The sequence below is a fragment of the Oreochromis niloticus genome, linkage group LG12 (assembly GCF_001858045.2).
Source record: "Oreochromis niloticus isolate F11D_XX linkage group LG12, O_niloticus_UMD_NMBU, whole genome shotgun sequence".
Lineage (NCBI taxonomy): Eukaryota > Metazoa > Chordata > Actinopteri > Cichliformes > Cichlidae > Oreochromis > Oreochromis niloticus.
In genome coordinates this window covers 10,068,621-10,083,489 of record NC_031977.2, presented here as the reverse complement: position 1 = coordinate 10,083,489, position 14,869 = coordinate 10,068,621, and the positions used below count along the sequence as shown (strand labels likewise).

The 14,869-nt window shown below is 40.0% G+C and overlaps 1 long non-coding RNA gene across 1 annotated transcript; it reads right to left on the bottom strand.

Moving 5' to 3' along the window:
• Positions 1–749: 749 nt before the first annotated feature.
• LOC106098265 (uncharacterized) lies at positions 750–13,401 on the bottom strand. The gene is made up of 3 exons (XR_001224426.2): positions 13,298–13,401; positions 2,446–2,508; positions 750–841 (listed from the first exon to the last, which is right to left on the bottom strand). It is a non-coding gene; the product is annotated as an uncharacterized LOC106098265 (long non-coding RNA).
• Positions 13,402–14,869: the final 1,468 nt, after the last annotated feature.

The following is a 14,869-nucleotide window of genomic DNA, read 5'->3' as shown; positions in this document are numbered from 1 at the left end:
TTATGATTTTGAAACTGGTGCAGACAGTATTACCATTATTTTGATGTCTCTTACATTTGTCATGGCCCTCTGCAACCTGTACTGGCTGTGCAGTGGTAGTGCATATCTTTCTGTGGTCCATGGGTTTCATTGCCTAAGGCCTCAGTCACACAGGCCTAGAAACCAGCTAGCAATTCTCTGGAAACCTCCAGTCACCAGGGAAAAATCTATAATCCCCAAGAGGTCGGTGAGTGATTGCTGGGGTTTGGTGGCTGTTGCTGGGTGAAATCTATCAGGGGATATACCAAAAACCTCTTTGTGATTGCTTTGGTTGCTGCAGTTGACAGTACTTTGCATGGAAGATGCTGCAGAAGTTGTAGGCAAACACTCGTCATTGGCTATCCAAGCTATAGTGAACATTGAAAAAATGACTTGAACCACTTACATAGAACATTCACCTGCAAGGCATTTGGAAACCTTGTACTCCCCACAAACACTCACTTTCTTTGTGATCAATTTCATACTAACAACTGCTAGCAACATGTCAGTGAATTCACATCTTTCTTGTTGCCATACGTGCAGTAAATATACATCAATTTCACACAAGCAACTACTGGCAACTTCCTGAAACCAACTCCCACTGCCAACTATTTCAGGAAATGGGATAGATGGTATTAAAATGTAGATCACATCTAGATAGATTTTGATACTACGATCATGGCTTAGCCACGCTGTCTGTGTCATAATCTTATATGGAATACCTTACTTGTTGCTGCTTACACTCATCATCCTCTGGTTGTGTTTTTCTTATGTCTTCCCTGCATTTGAACTCTTATGGAGCTGTGAGCGAGGTCATAACACACTGATAGAGGATATAAAGCAGAAAGTGGTTTAGAGCAAAAGAGAAAAAGAATAAGATCAGGATTAACTTCAGCCTTAAGGATACAAAATCCCTACCTAGGCTGAACTCTGTGAAAGCAGAGGAGGGTTACTACACCGAATAAGCACCATAACTCTCTTCATAACTAGATAGACATAGGTCAGTTCCTTAGCAACATTGTTTTACTCTGATGTGCCCGTGCCCTAGTCACACTGTGGGAACTGTATTTAAGAATGAGCACAGTGTCGCTAATATCTTAAGACGATATTAGTGCAGTTTCAAAACATCCAATAACTCAATGTGTTGTCATAGAATGTAATGCACATTACAGTAACTAACCATATAGATGATTTACTGGAGATTTACTGGGAATCTTGTGGTATATAACTAGTTTTTATAGCAGTCTAAAAGGCTGCAGTTCTAACTATGCATCACCTAGTGATACAGTGCACAGCATGAAAACAAAAAAGATGAATCAACCATGAAACAAAAGGCATTCTACAAGTAGAACAAAAGTATTATATAGATCTATTTATTAGATTAAATTATTGTCTCATTTATCAAGCAGGCATCATAAACACAGAACATTTATGCAATGCGACGCTACAGCAATTACAGGCACCACAGACACAGAGAGTGTGCCAGTAAATCACTTCCACTGCGAATCTGCATGTGCACAATTATGCAGCATTCTATCAGCAGCTCCAGAGTCTATCTAACTGAGGACGAGTGCCAAAAACCTTATCCTGTCCAGGCAGACACAAAACTTCTCGAGGAATGAAATTAGACAGGTGCGGTTAAATCCACGTGAAACAAGAAAAGCCTCAACAGTCCCGCTTCATTTACAGTACGGCCCCCCTCTGGCCTGTTTACCGGCTAACCTGTGAACATGAAAAGGCACGGCTCCATAAAGAAATCCCACCTATAAAATGGGAAAGTAAACGGGAGTTTATCGTGTATTTACTGTTCCATCTCTGTCTTCACAAGCTGCCCACCCACATACACCAATGGCGCACACACACACACACACACACTAACAGCCTCTAGCAATATGAGCATAAACGCTGGACTCCATAATCCAATAAGTTGTGCTTCTTGTGCTAAACCCAGTGAAGTCTGGCACACAGAGAAAGTCCACAGAGACCAGAGTCCCCTAAGCCTTGCTTGCAGGAGTAGGATGGAAACTGAATTCTCTGATAAAGAACTTCAGATCTGTCTCTGCCCTCTTTGCTTCTGTGATAGCTCATTTTCCCCACACACGCTGGGGAATTATGATATAATGATGTACTTTAATCCTGAAATTTCCTTTTCTCTAAAATGACCAATTAAGGGAAATGTTCCTCGAATAACAGCCTCATATAACAACTGTGTTGAAAGGAAGGCTGTTGAGAATGACGTTATGCCGTTGTATCTTCAGTCAGTGGTGTAGTAGCCTCCAGGCATACTTGGAAAATCCCAGTGGACCGTTGCATCGGTGGACTGTCAAAAAATCCATAAAGTTTTCACCAGCCCTGTCCGTCTCTTACCGGCTCCCTCTCTGTGTGTGTGTGTGTGCCTGCATTCATATGAAATCATCCCTTACTGACCTGACCTGGGCTCATCCCAGCAGATAGGGCCAGGGCTCAATTTCTTTCACGTGCATCCTTTCCCTGGGTCAAATAAAGAAAAGAAAAGCATTCATTTGGAAAGAAAATGCTTTCTGCTGAAATGAATATCATTTGAATGGATTTATATACACATTCTGCAAATGTTTAAAATGAGAAAATAACTGCAATGGCAATTTTTTGTCAAACAACTAACAGTTCGAGGAGTAAAATTTGCATCCATTTGATGCTGTTTGCCCGGGCTCACTGTCACGGCTACAAACGAGTGAACCCGGCTTTGTTCGGTTGCTCGGTAGTAATACAAGCGTGCTTTAGACAACACAAGACTCATGCAACGATTACACAAGCGCTCATGCATGTATTTCACAATTTGGTAGGACACTCTATCCACTGTTATCATCTACAAACTGCTACTGTGCAACTTAACCTTCCGTATTACAAATTCGATCTTAGACTTGATCTAAAACAAGTTTGGCCTTAGACATAATAACAGCTTAACACACACACCTACACATCCACACACAGACATGCCATCAGTGGCAACGAACCATGCAAGACCTGACCATCAGGAGCAATTTGGGGTTTGGTCTCTCGCCCAAGGACACTTTGACATGTGGAAAGGAGGAGCTGCAGATTAAACGCCCAACTCTGTGATTAATGAACGACCTGCTCTAACTCCTAAGCAGACAGCCACCCTCTATTAACTTACATGCCTTCAGAGTCTAAAACAAAAGTAATCCCTCATAAATCCACAAATTCTTCTCCTACGCTTTGATTTCAGATTTAATAAGATATGAAGTGTTTATTGGTGATTTTTTTTGAGGTGTCAGTCTCTGTGCAAAGCTGAGCTAACTGACTGCTGGCTTTGGTTTGATATTTATGAGACAGGAAATTACTTACCTGCCTACTTTACCACAGACATGAAATAGGTATTACCATAATCCTGTCATCTAATGCTCACCAGCAAAATTCAAATTCCTCACTATCGCTATCATCGTCCTCTGTCACACCAGCCCTCTGCGTGTCCTCTTTCATTCCATCCATGAATCTTCTCTGTAGTCTTCCTCTTTTTTCCCTGCTTGGCAGCTTCATGTCCAGCATTGTTAGTTTAGTTTATCCACTATCACTCCTCTGCACATGTTCAAACCATCTCAGTCTTGCCTCTCCAACTCAGTCTACTCTGATGTACTCATTTCTGGTCACTGCCAGTTAAAATTGAAACATCTTCAACTTTGCCACCTGTTTTCTTGTTAGTGCTACCATCTTGTAAACCTTCCCTTTCACTCTGTCACAAATCACCCAGACTCTCGTTCTAGCCCACTCTCTTTTCTTCAGCTCGTCTATTGCTTTGTTTCGTTGGCCGGCCCCAGGTATTTAAACTCATCTATTTTCACTACTTACTCTCACTCTCACTTTCACTGACTTTCATTCCTCTTCTCAGCAATGTATACCTCCACCTCTCGAGGCTCTCTTCTACTTGCTCCCTACTTTCACTACAGATCACAGCATCCCGTCTGCAAACGTTACAGTCCACGGACAATCCTGCCTGGCCTCATCTGTCTGTGTAATCTGTCCGAACGGGCTCAGAGCCGATCCCACCCCTACCTCACCCCTGTCACAGGCATGCCATCCAAACCAACAAACCAGCTGGCCTCACTCCCTCCTTATGCTCTGCACTTCCTGATTCACTAACGTTTCTCCATCTACGATCCTCTTGCTGTCATTTTCATCATTCATCAGCTTCTCAATCACCCGTTCTCAACCTACTCCTACATCCCACTTAACAAACTCTCTTCACTCTTTAGTACATTTCCATCTCTACCCTTCTACCAATCTGCTGCACATCCCTTCCAGCTCGATCTCTCTGTGCAGCCAATCAATACAGGTCCATTTCTCCTTCCTTAGTGTCCAGTCTAACATACAACTCACTATAAGCCCTTTCATTAGCCTTTGCCACGTCTGGCTTTGCTGTATGCCTAGCCTCCCAGCACTTCTTTCTACTTTCTTTGTCTACCCGATTATCCCACTTTTCTTTGCTGACCTCTTCCTTTGAAAACTTTCCCGTACTTTGCAATTCCACCAAGTCTCCTTGTCTGCTTTCCTCTGTCTAGACTCTAGAGAATACAGTAGTACACAGTACCAGTTCCCACTGGTACTGTGTTGGCTACCAGAGGTGGTCAGTGTTCATTATGGATAGCAAGCAATTTCCACAATTTCATTGTACATGTACAATGACAATAAAGGAGATATTCTATTCTATTCTATTCTATTCTATTCTATTCTATTCTATTCTATTCTATTCTATTCCAGTATGGAAACTACATTCCTCATGATTTCCATATTTGATTTGTTAATGATTTTACACTGGATATGCTTCCTGACACAACCCTCCTCATTTAACCAGGCTAGGGACCAGCACCAGGAGCACACTGGCTTGTGGGACCCACTACGACTGGGTTATCACAAGACATCAGCGCATTAAGCTCTGCATGTGTTCTCTGACTTCATTAAAACCACCTCACAACAAGAAGGTTCCTGGCTCGAACCCTCTCTGTACCGGCATGGTTGTTCTCCTGCTTCGTCCTGTATGTGAGAAGGTACATAAAGAATAAAGCACTGTCTGAATGTGCAGTTAAAATGTGACTATATAAATGTTGGTCTATTACCAGTCAGATGTTGGGTTTGGCTTCCTGAATTGGATTGTTTTAAACTAAAACTGATTTTAACGATAGCATGAATGATCTACTGTTTCCTGTCTTCTGGTTGCAGTTTGCACATTGTACAGTTGTCTGAATACATTTTTTTGTTTTAGTGTATAACTGGTGAATCCTACTGGCGCTAGTGTAAGTGCTGCTCAGTTGTATGCATTTTAAAAGCTCATCTAGGGATGGGCATTGCAAATGAGTCTAGCCTATAAAAGCTGTGGCGTGTGGTGTGGTTCATGTTATCTTATCCCTATACAAATAAATGCTATTAATAGCGAAAATCTAGCCTGCAACCACACAACTGCTTTAAATGTCTGAAAACTCCTGGACTGATGCAGGTACAGGTTTTTGGAGCTGTTTTCAGAGTAGCTGTGGCTGTTTTGATAATTATGGTGGGAATGACCCAAAACGGTGAAGTTGCACTTTGTAAAATGAAAGCAGTGACCTTAAAGATGCTAACAATGGAAGCCTGGAGAGAAGCCGAGTCCGGTGATAATTCTGTGTTTGTTTAGTTTGTTACACAGAAAGTAACCTTTGCCATTACACATAATGATTTCATCCGTTGCTATTATAAAATATTGATCAGAAGCCTATCCATTTGTCCACCATGGCCCTTAATCTGAACCAAGCCTAACCCTGGCTCTAACTGATGATCTATAAACGAGCTTGTTAAGAAGAAATGACATTACAGAATGACCTCACATTACGCTTGTGTGAAGATCAGGACTGTCTCACATACATGTACACTCCCCCACAGGGCTTTCCAGATGAAAGTGTGATGAGTGAGATTGCCCACTTGGAACTGAGCAGCTCATTTCCGCAGAAAAGGGAGAAAGGAGAGAAAAAAAGTGTTTTGACACCAGCTATTGCTTTTTAAGACACACAGATGCCGAATTGCACACAATTCGATAAAGATTAAGTGGGCTGCACCATCTGGTCTGAGCAGTTTCTCTGTGCTGTTCTGATAAATTAGAAACAACAATGCGGGCTAACAATAAGAGACACAAAAAAATATGGCAAGAAGTTTCTCAAGATGTTAGCTTGTTCTCCAAAGTTACAAAATCAACAACAATGCCCGAAGATAAATATGGAGACACATACGCACACAAAAAATCCCCCCTTTCTAATAGCTGTGCTCTTTGTCATTAATATCAGACTATAGACTATCATCTGAACCCCAATTAATAGTCTGGCTGTGTCTTGCTTCAAATAAAGCAGGTTCTGGTAAGAATACGAGCTCTTATTTATTATGTGGCTCTATAAACATTGTTGCAATGAAGTTCAATATCCACTGTGGTGGTGTGATAAAGTACTGTACACTCGCATTTGCATGGGTCGGTCCTCATCAAGACTTTTAATGAGCGTTTTAATGATTCACGGCACAAAATGAGCTGAGAGGATGTGATAAGGTTATCGACTTGTAGAGACGTCCTGTTGAATGTCACAGTATTTATCCCACTGAAGAATCTTTGTTCCTTCAACTTTTGCTAATATAGACTTGATAAACGATGCTCAAATTTTAATCTGAGCAAGAAGTTACATATTTTAGGACCCTAGGTACCTTTCGGCTCATAAGTATGTGTTGTTTTTTTTTACATTTTTAATTTTGGCTCCATACTACCACAGTGGAATTTAAATCAAACAGTCAGGATGCGATTGAAGTGCTGACTATCAGTTTTAATTCAAGGAGTTTAGCATTCATTTTGCAATAACTGTTTAGGAATTAAAGCCATCTTTATACATCGTCCCCCAGTTTCAGAGGCTCGAAAGCAATCGGAAAAACTAACATTGTTTTAAATGAAAGGATTGCTTTTAATACTCAGATGTAAATCCTTTGCAGTCAGTGACTACCTGAAGTCCAGAATTCATGGACATCACCAAATGCTGTGTTTCCTCCCTTGAGATCCTCTTCTAGGCCTTTACTCCAGCCATCATTTGCTGCTTGTCTGTGGGTCTTTCTGCCTCAAGTTTTGTATTTACTAAATGAAAAGCACGCTCTACTGGGCTGAGATCAGGTGACTGACTTGGCCATTGAAGAATATCCTATGTTTTTGGCTTTAGTAACTCTTGGGTTGCTTTTGGCTCATTATCCATTTGGATGGTGAAGCACTGTCTGATTTTTCAGCATGTAGCTGAAGGTACAATTCACAGTTCATCCTCTTACATCAGTCCTCCGTCACATTAGCAGTCAATTGTCCAATTACTTTTGAGGCTCTGAAAATGGGAAATCATGTACAAAAATACCTGTATAATTCCTGTATAATGGTTCATTTTTGTGAAACCCCACTTAACTTATTTAAAGCCCACTTCAACTGGGCTTTAAATAACTGTATAACTGTAACAAGTGCCACTTATTAAATCTTCTTCCTAATCAACCCACGCTATCTTACTTCATATATCTGTATTACTGGAGCCATGCTCTTTCATAGAGGGTTAAACAGTCATGTGATATTCTATATTTTTCATCTGTCAATGCATCTGTTACAAAGACCAAAAATTAATCATTCAGGATGTTTTGAACAGGTACCAGCTGTGGTTTTTTTCTGAAGCATGATGTGTTTTTCTTTAACGATATCAGTGAGTCACACTGTTGCACTGGCTGGCATGTTCCTTCAGTGAAACATGGGTGCTGTGGTTTATTTTGAGTCAGTCATACATACACAATCTTCTTGGCACAGAGCTCTGAATCTGCAGCAAAAATTAGTTTTCAATAAGAAGTAATATTTAATAGAAAATTGACAGTGCCAAGCAGATTAAGGTAATTATTTGGCCTTTTTAGCTATGCTTCAGGCATGGCTGTATAGCAGTGTCTCTTGGTCAATTTGTCAGACAGCAAGTGAATAAATTACAGGAAATAGGGGATCAATGTTAACGAGTTTTGTGATTTTTCTTCTTGTGCCTGTTTTTTTCTGCTTTTGGGTAAAATGTCTCAACATGATTTGCCATAAAATTGGGTACAGATCCTTTCATCTGGTCCGTCATCAGATGCAGATTGAATTTTGTCAGATATTTTGTTTGCCTTCATGAAAAAAAGTCTCTGCTAACCTCAGCTTTACACTTTGCTTATGCAAAGAGCTAAAATTGAAATATCACCAGCCAAGAAACATCTATTAAACATCTTCTAATTATTAATAAGACACTTCTGTAAACATGCAGATTAGTTTGCTTGCAGTGGATTATTACATGAGCGTGTTTTAGGCGGTAGCATGTTGGTTTTGAAATTCAAATGCACACTGCACACGTCATATAGATGTTTCCACAATTCCACAAAACTCACAGACACTATAGTCTTCTTTTAGTGCCACTGACATGTGAAACACACATTTCCAGCTACAACCTCTAAGTGAGCTCAGTGTACTTCTCTTCCGGCATGCATGCATGCATTTTTCCAAGCATGGATTAAAATAAATAAATAAATAAATAAAATCTGTTTAAAATGTTAAAAACTTCCTCCTGGTCAACCAGGCAAAGCTATTTGCTATGACAACACCCGTTGTACATGGATACATAAATTATCATAACATCACAAAGCTGACTGCACTGAGAATAGGGTGCATGAATATTACAGTCATGTATTTTATTAAAGATATTTACATATTTCATAAGATATTAAAATGGAAATCATGATAATTGCACCATACCAAAAAAAATTCTTTAACACTGAAGAATTGTATTATTTCAAGAGCAATCATGGCTCTGAGGCCAACAAAAATATATTCTCATCAGCTAGCCGCTAATGAATTCACCGGTTGAAGCTGCAGTAATCGCTACACGTGGCGATCTGCAGAGGTTCGCTTCTGTGACACAGGCGCACAATGTCAATCACGAGCTGTAGACTAGACTGCAGAAACGCAGAAGCATTACTTCCGATCATTATTGCTACCAGACTGGATGCAAATAAACTACTGAAGTGAAAAGAAGTCATTGTACTCTACGGATGACATACGGTGACATCTCTTTTTGTGCGTGTGTGACATTTTGAAACAGACCAGAACAAAATCTGTGTTGTCAACTGATGACTGGAGCTCTTTACATGTACCCGAACCAAAAAAGATCAATATTTGAAGCATGTTCTGCCCTTACCGAGAGAATCTAAAAACAGCAGCAGGTAATTTAAATCAGCTCCAAGAGGGTGGGTCTGTGACAACAATGCCTGTGATGCATGATGACTGGGAGTGTTTGATTGGACTGTCACGCCTACGGTTTCAATCGAGACTGCATTTGGAGGATGTATTAACATAGACTTGTGGGTAATGTGCTATGTAGATGCAGGTTGTGGACAAATGGTGAAAAAACAAACCAAAAGAAAACAACCCCATCATCTCATGTCTTCTGTGAAATGCTTTTCTCTGACCTTAATAGAAAACATCAGATCCCTGAGATAAGAGAAAAGATGCTAGGGAGAACTCAATGACCCGTGCTCTTTTACCATGTGGCTGGAATGTAAAATAAAATGGTTGCATTCATATTCATTCGTATTTTCTGCTCCCACTGAATTTAATTCTTGCCTTGATTACTGCTTGGACTGAAGTAAGGTTAATTAGTGATGATCCTAAAGGGTTATAATATATAAGAACATAACCAGTACAAACTGACTTAAGCTACAGTCCTGCTGACTTTGATCATTTCAGGGTTGCTTGTAGCTTCACAACTTGCACATTATGCAGCAGGATTTCCCTGTGCGTATAACTCATTGTTGAAAGTCCAAAATGTATCAGCATATTAGCAAGTTATAGCGTACGATGAGAAATGCAATAATTCATATGACATCCATGGTATCAATTTCAAAATCCTGTGTCGCCTTGTTCTCACGTTATCACATTCACAAGATTTTCAGAGAACTTGACCTCTTGAGGTCAAGATCACCGTGATTTGAACTAATCTGAGATCTTTAGTAGATCCACCTATGGTGTGAATTTAAGTCCTGCATTGCATCTCAACTTATTGCATTCACAAACTTTGGTGTCCACGCCAACCGCGCACCTGCCCGATACGGTGACGACAATACCCCATCAGCCTTTTACAGCTGAGGAGTAAAACAGTAAGAAATGACATAATCAGGCTCCTTTCCTTAGTGTTTAGAGGGGCCAGCCTGTTCTTATCATGGCTGCCACTTAGATGCGGGTCATTTCACGTTGTCAGCTGTAGTGGTGTGGGGGTGTCATGTAGGAAGAGCAGCGCTAATGTGAACCAGGCTAAAGTAAAGACGACATTTTGAAGTTTAGGAAAACCTAAATGTAAAATCAGTGAGAAAGAATTTACATCTAATCCTACAACGACAAATATGAAGGGGCCTATGTGGGAATATGTTGGCAAGTTCAGGTGTTTCTTAGTGGGCATCATGGATTTAATTAGCCTCATTCTAAGTTAATGGTTAAGTTATAAGTTTTAGGCTATAAAAGATAAAAAATGGCCACCCATTTGTTTCTGGACTCTGCATTTTGAAGCTTCAGCTTTGGTGTTTTGGAAACTGCCATGCTGCTTTTCTTGGAGCCTGAAGTTACCATATTTGGGTCAGAATGTTATCTAACAATGCTAGCAAGCTTGGTTAGCAGGATCAATCCACAGACTAAATGGGTGCAATTACCTGACGCACAGTTTGTCAGTTCTAAATAAGTTGTTTTTTTTTTTAAAAGAACTAGAATTTTACTCCAAGCTACAGCTGCCCAGTTGCAACATACCCTAACGTTATGCCATAACCCCAAAAAGTTGACTCTGTTCATCTGGATGAAGCGTTTTCAGTGGGAGAAATGTTTCGTCACTCATCCAAGTGACTTCTTCAGTCTCAGCTGACTGCAGGTTTCCCCAACCTAATAGTACATTTGCACAATGACTGAAACCAGCCCAGTGAATGAACAATGGACTGTGAGGTCAGTTCCTTGATCATTAATATGCAAATTCTCATGACCATTGATCAACAACCACTGATCAAAGACCACTGATCAATGGCCATGAAAACCATTCACAGAGAGTTGGGGAATGTCTGCAATCACAGCATTGTAAGATGGTGAAAGATGTACCCTTAGGGCCCCTCCTTGATTCAGAGATAGTCTTTCTCTTTTCACATAAATGGCCTCCTTGACTCCGCGCTCAAACCAGCGGTCCTCCCTGTCCAGGATATGTACATCCTCATCATTGAAAGAGTGTCCACTGGCCTGTCGGTGTAAAAAGACTGCAGATTCCTGGCCTGATGAGTGTTGTGCTATCCCCTTTGCTGGAAGTTGTTTGGTTTCCCCGATGTATAAATCATGGCAATCCTCCTGGCACTTAACAGCGTACACTACATTACTCCGTTTACCGATGCTTGGGGTGGACCAGTTTTTGGCACAGCGTGTTTTGGGGTTTAAAAGCCACAGAGACGTGGTATTTAGAAAAAAATTAGTCTAAACTGTTCCAATACTCCTGACACGTACGGGATTACTAAGGGTTTTCGCTTAGGCAGCAGTTGTCCTTCTCTCCTGGATCGGCTGGAGCTTTCTTTAGGCGCCTTCCCAGCTTTGACAAATGTCCAGCTGGGATAATCACATTTATTCGTGTCTTTACTTGTTTGTTGTGAAACAGGAAATTAGCTTTAGAAATAAAAACTGCATTTTTTTTGCTACCAGGTAGTTTGATCATTAATTGTGGATAATACGACATGGGAGTCTTTGGGGACTTGCTAATTTTGGAGCCAGCCTCAAGGGACAATTAAAGAAACTGCAGTTTTTTGCACTCCTTTTTAAGCCCCAGAGGTTGGCTCCTAATTTAATCTTAAATTTAAATAAAAGCTTGATTTAAACAGACATACTCGTGTGCTACCTGGCTTATTATGTAAAACAAATCTCTATATTAGCCAAAACATATGCTGTCTACAAGTGAAGAGTATAAAAAGTCTTATTGTTGTGTTCAATGACAGTCGATTTTCATTCTGTGGAAGGCTGAGATGTATTTTTGGCCAAAATCAGCAATACCTTAACAGATGGATAATTGGAAGACGCTGTTTACAACCCAGAGGTTTGATTCATAAGCCAAAAAAATGTCACATAAAATGCAGGTTTATGATGGCACTTCTTTCTATTGTACACATTGTAATACACATCCACTTCTGCTGATGGATCTTTGCTCTAATTAGTCAACAAGCTCTGCTGCAAATGTGGCTTTATTATTTATGCCACAATGTGGGCTGTGCCAGGCCGATGCTGATGTTGTCACAGCTCTGTGGCTGCCAAGAGAGGTCGATAGTTGCCACAGATTACTTAATGACACTTTATAAACAAGTGAAGAAGAATCTGCTGCAGTGAAAACAAGGAGGGACCTCTGAGTAAAGAACTCCAGTTGATTTAAAGCTGGGGTAGGCAACTTATTTTTGTCTCATTGGACAAAAATCTATAATTGTAGCATCCTCAGCTAGAAAGATGGCCAACTCTTAAACTGATGCGCCATAAAGAAGTGCTCTATTCATAAATGCACCATAAGAGCTGAGAAATCAATGAAAAGGCTGTCATGATACTGCGCATTTCCACTTTTACACACACACAAATTAACCTTACTTATAGACAATAAACACAGGTAGATTTATACAATAAGCATGAAAATATCTAACAGTATATACAACAAAGTTAATATCGTGAACATTTTATGTCTACTAGATACCTTAAAACAGAGTGAGACCAATCCAGGCTCTTAGCCACTGATTAAGAAACAGGAAGTGCACTACGAAGATATGTTATTTAAGTTAGCATTTAATAACTGTTTATTTAATATATAGCTACAAAAGCAAGCAGGCAGCCTGAGACAGATAGCTAAAGAATGCCGTAACATGCCAGCTAACATTAGCATTATTGCTAGCTTCAGTAAGAAAGACCTGGGCTAGGCTAATAACAGTTTCATATTCAAACAAAACTGCATACTGAAACAAAAAGATACTTTTTATACCCACCAAAAACGATCCTTTATTTGTATCACACAAACCTCTTGTTCACTTTCCAGCACTCACGAGGATTTTCACCACAAAACACTTGAATTGTTTGCCTAGCAAATTAGCTCACTTTAAGGTCTTCAAATGCAGTACACAATAAATAAATAAATGAATAAAAATCCCCCCCCCCAAAAAAAGACCCACATAGACAGCAAACAGGAAATGTTCAAACCTCATAGAAGATTACGCTGAAGACACTATCCAGAGTCTTAAGAGCTGGGCTGTGCACATATTTCAAGGTGTATAGCTTGTCAGCTTTGAACAGTGGCACAGATATCAAATATGAAATGGTTAAACCTCAAATTAACGCAGTACTAGATCAAAAGTAAACACTCTAATTTGAGAGTCATTTTGGAAACCCATCCTGACACATACAGCAGTTAGTAACATCTCTATATTTAAAAAACAAAACAAATAAACATTTATTATACATTCCAGTTCTTTTGACTTTAGTATATTTTATTACCGGTCGAAGGAATTTTGTTCGACTCACCACTAAATATGGAATGAAGAATCAGAAATTTAGTCCATAAATATCAGAGACATTGTAGCTTAACAGATGACAATTAATTCTGGTGAAGCTGAAAGCTGAAGGCGCTTTTGACGACTGTTAGGACAGCCAGAACTTTTATATAAAACTTTTATATAAAACTTTATTTTCAAATTGAATTATTTTGAGTGTTGTTCATCATTTCTATATTATATACAGTATATATTTAAAAAAAAAAAATTCCCCACTCGCCCCTGCGGGTGGTCTATCCTTCAAGCTCAGGTCCTCTACCAGAGGCCTGGGAGCTTGAGGGTCCTGCACAGTATCTTAGCTGATCCTAGGACTGCGCTCTTCTGGACAGAGATCTCAGATGTTTTTCTTGGTGTCTGCTGGAGCCACTCGCCTAGCTTGGGAGTCAACGCATCTAGTGCTCCGATTACCACTGGGACCACTGTTACCTTCTATCTCCTCCTTTGGCCAGCTTGTTATCCCAGCAGGGTACCTGACCACGTGCAGGGCGTGGGTGTTGATAGTCCGGATCTTGTTCTTACCGTTCAGCTGACTCCTCAGTAGTAATTTGAGGTTAAAACATCAGCATCTAGGTAAATTTACACTACGAAGATGGGAATCCAGTAGGTTCCAACCTGTATTAAAATTAAGATCTTAAATTACTGACCTTAGAAATCAGTGCATGTACTATGTCCCTTGAATGTCTCTCTTAAAATAACAAGTTAAAAACATATATAAGTGTATATATTTAAGAGTTTATAAAAAAGGATGTTTTTTCATCTGGCTACACACAGTGGCAAAACAATCTTAAGAATAACAAGATAAATTAACCATATATGTCTGTGCTACACATGAGTGAAGTGCAAAAGTGCTGCTGTTTTATAATAATAACCTTTCATAACATTTTATTAAGAGTGACCTGACCAGAAGAACTAGTTATTTCTGGGTTTGGTTCTCAGGCTTTAGCTCCTTTAAAACCTAATTAGTTGAGTGTATAAAGTAGTAAGGACAGCGCAAAACTCCACATAGGTTAGTGGCGGTCCAGTGGTTTAATAAGGGGGCTGTATAGAAGCCTCAGCTGGTCTGGTGGGAGGTGCCTAGTATAAAAGGGGGAGGTGGGGAGAGTTATTTCTGCCTACTGCAGCTTTAAAGTTCAAGTTGTTAAAGGCAGTCAAACTTCATAAGGACAATCCGCTGCCCATTCGTTTCTATGTAACTTGTTTCTTTCCTCCCTTTAACAGCCTT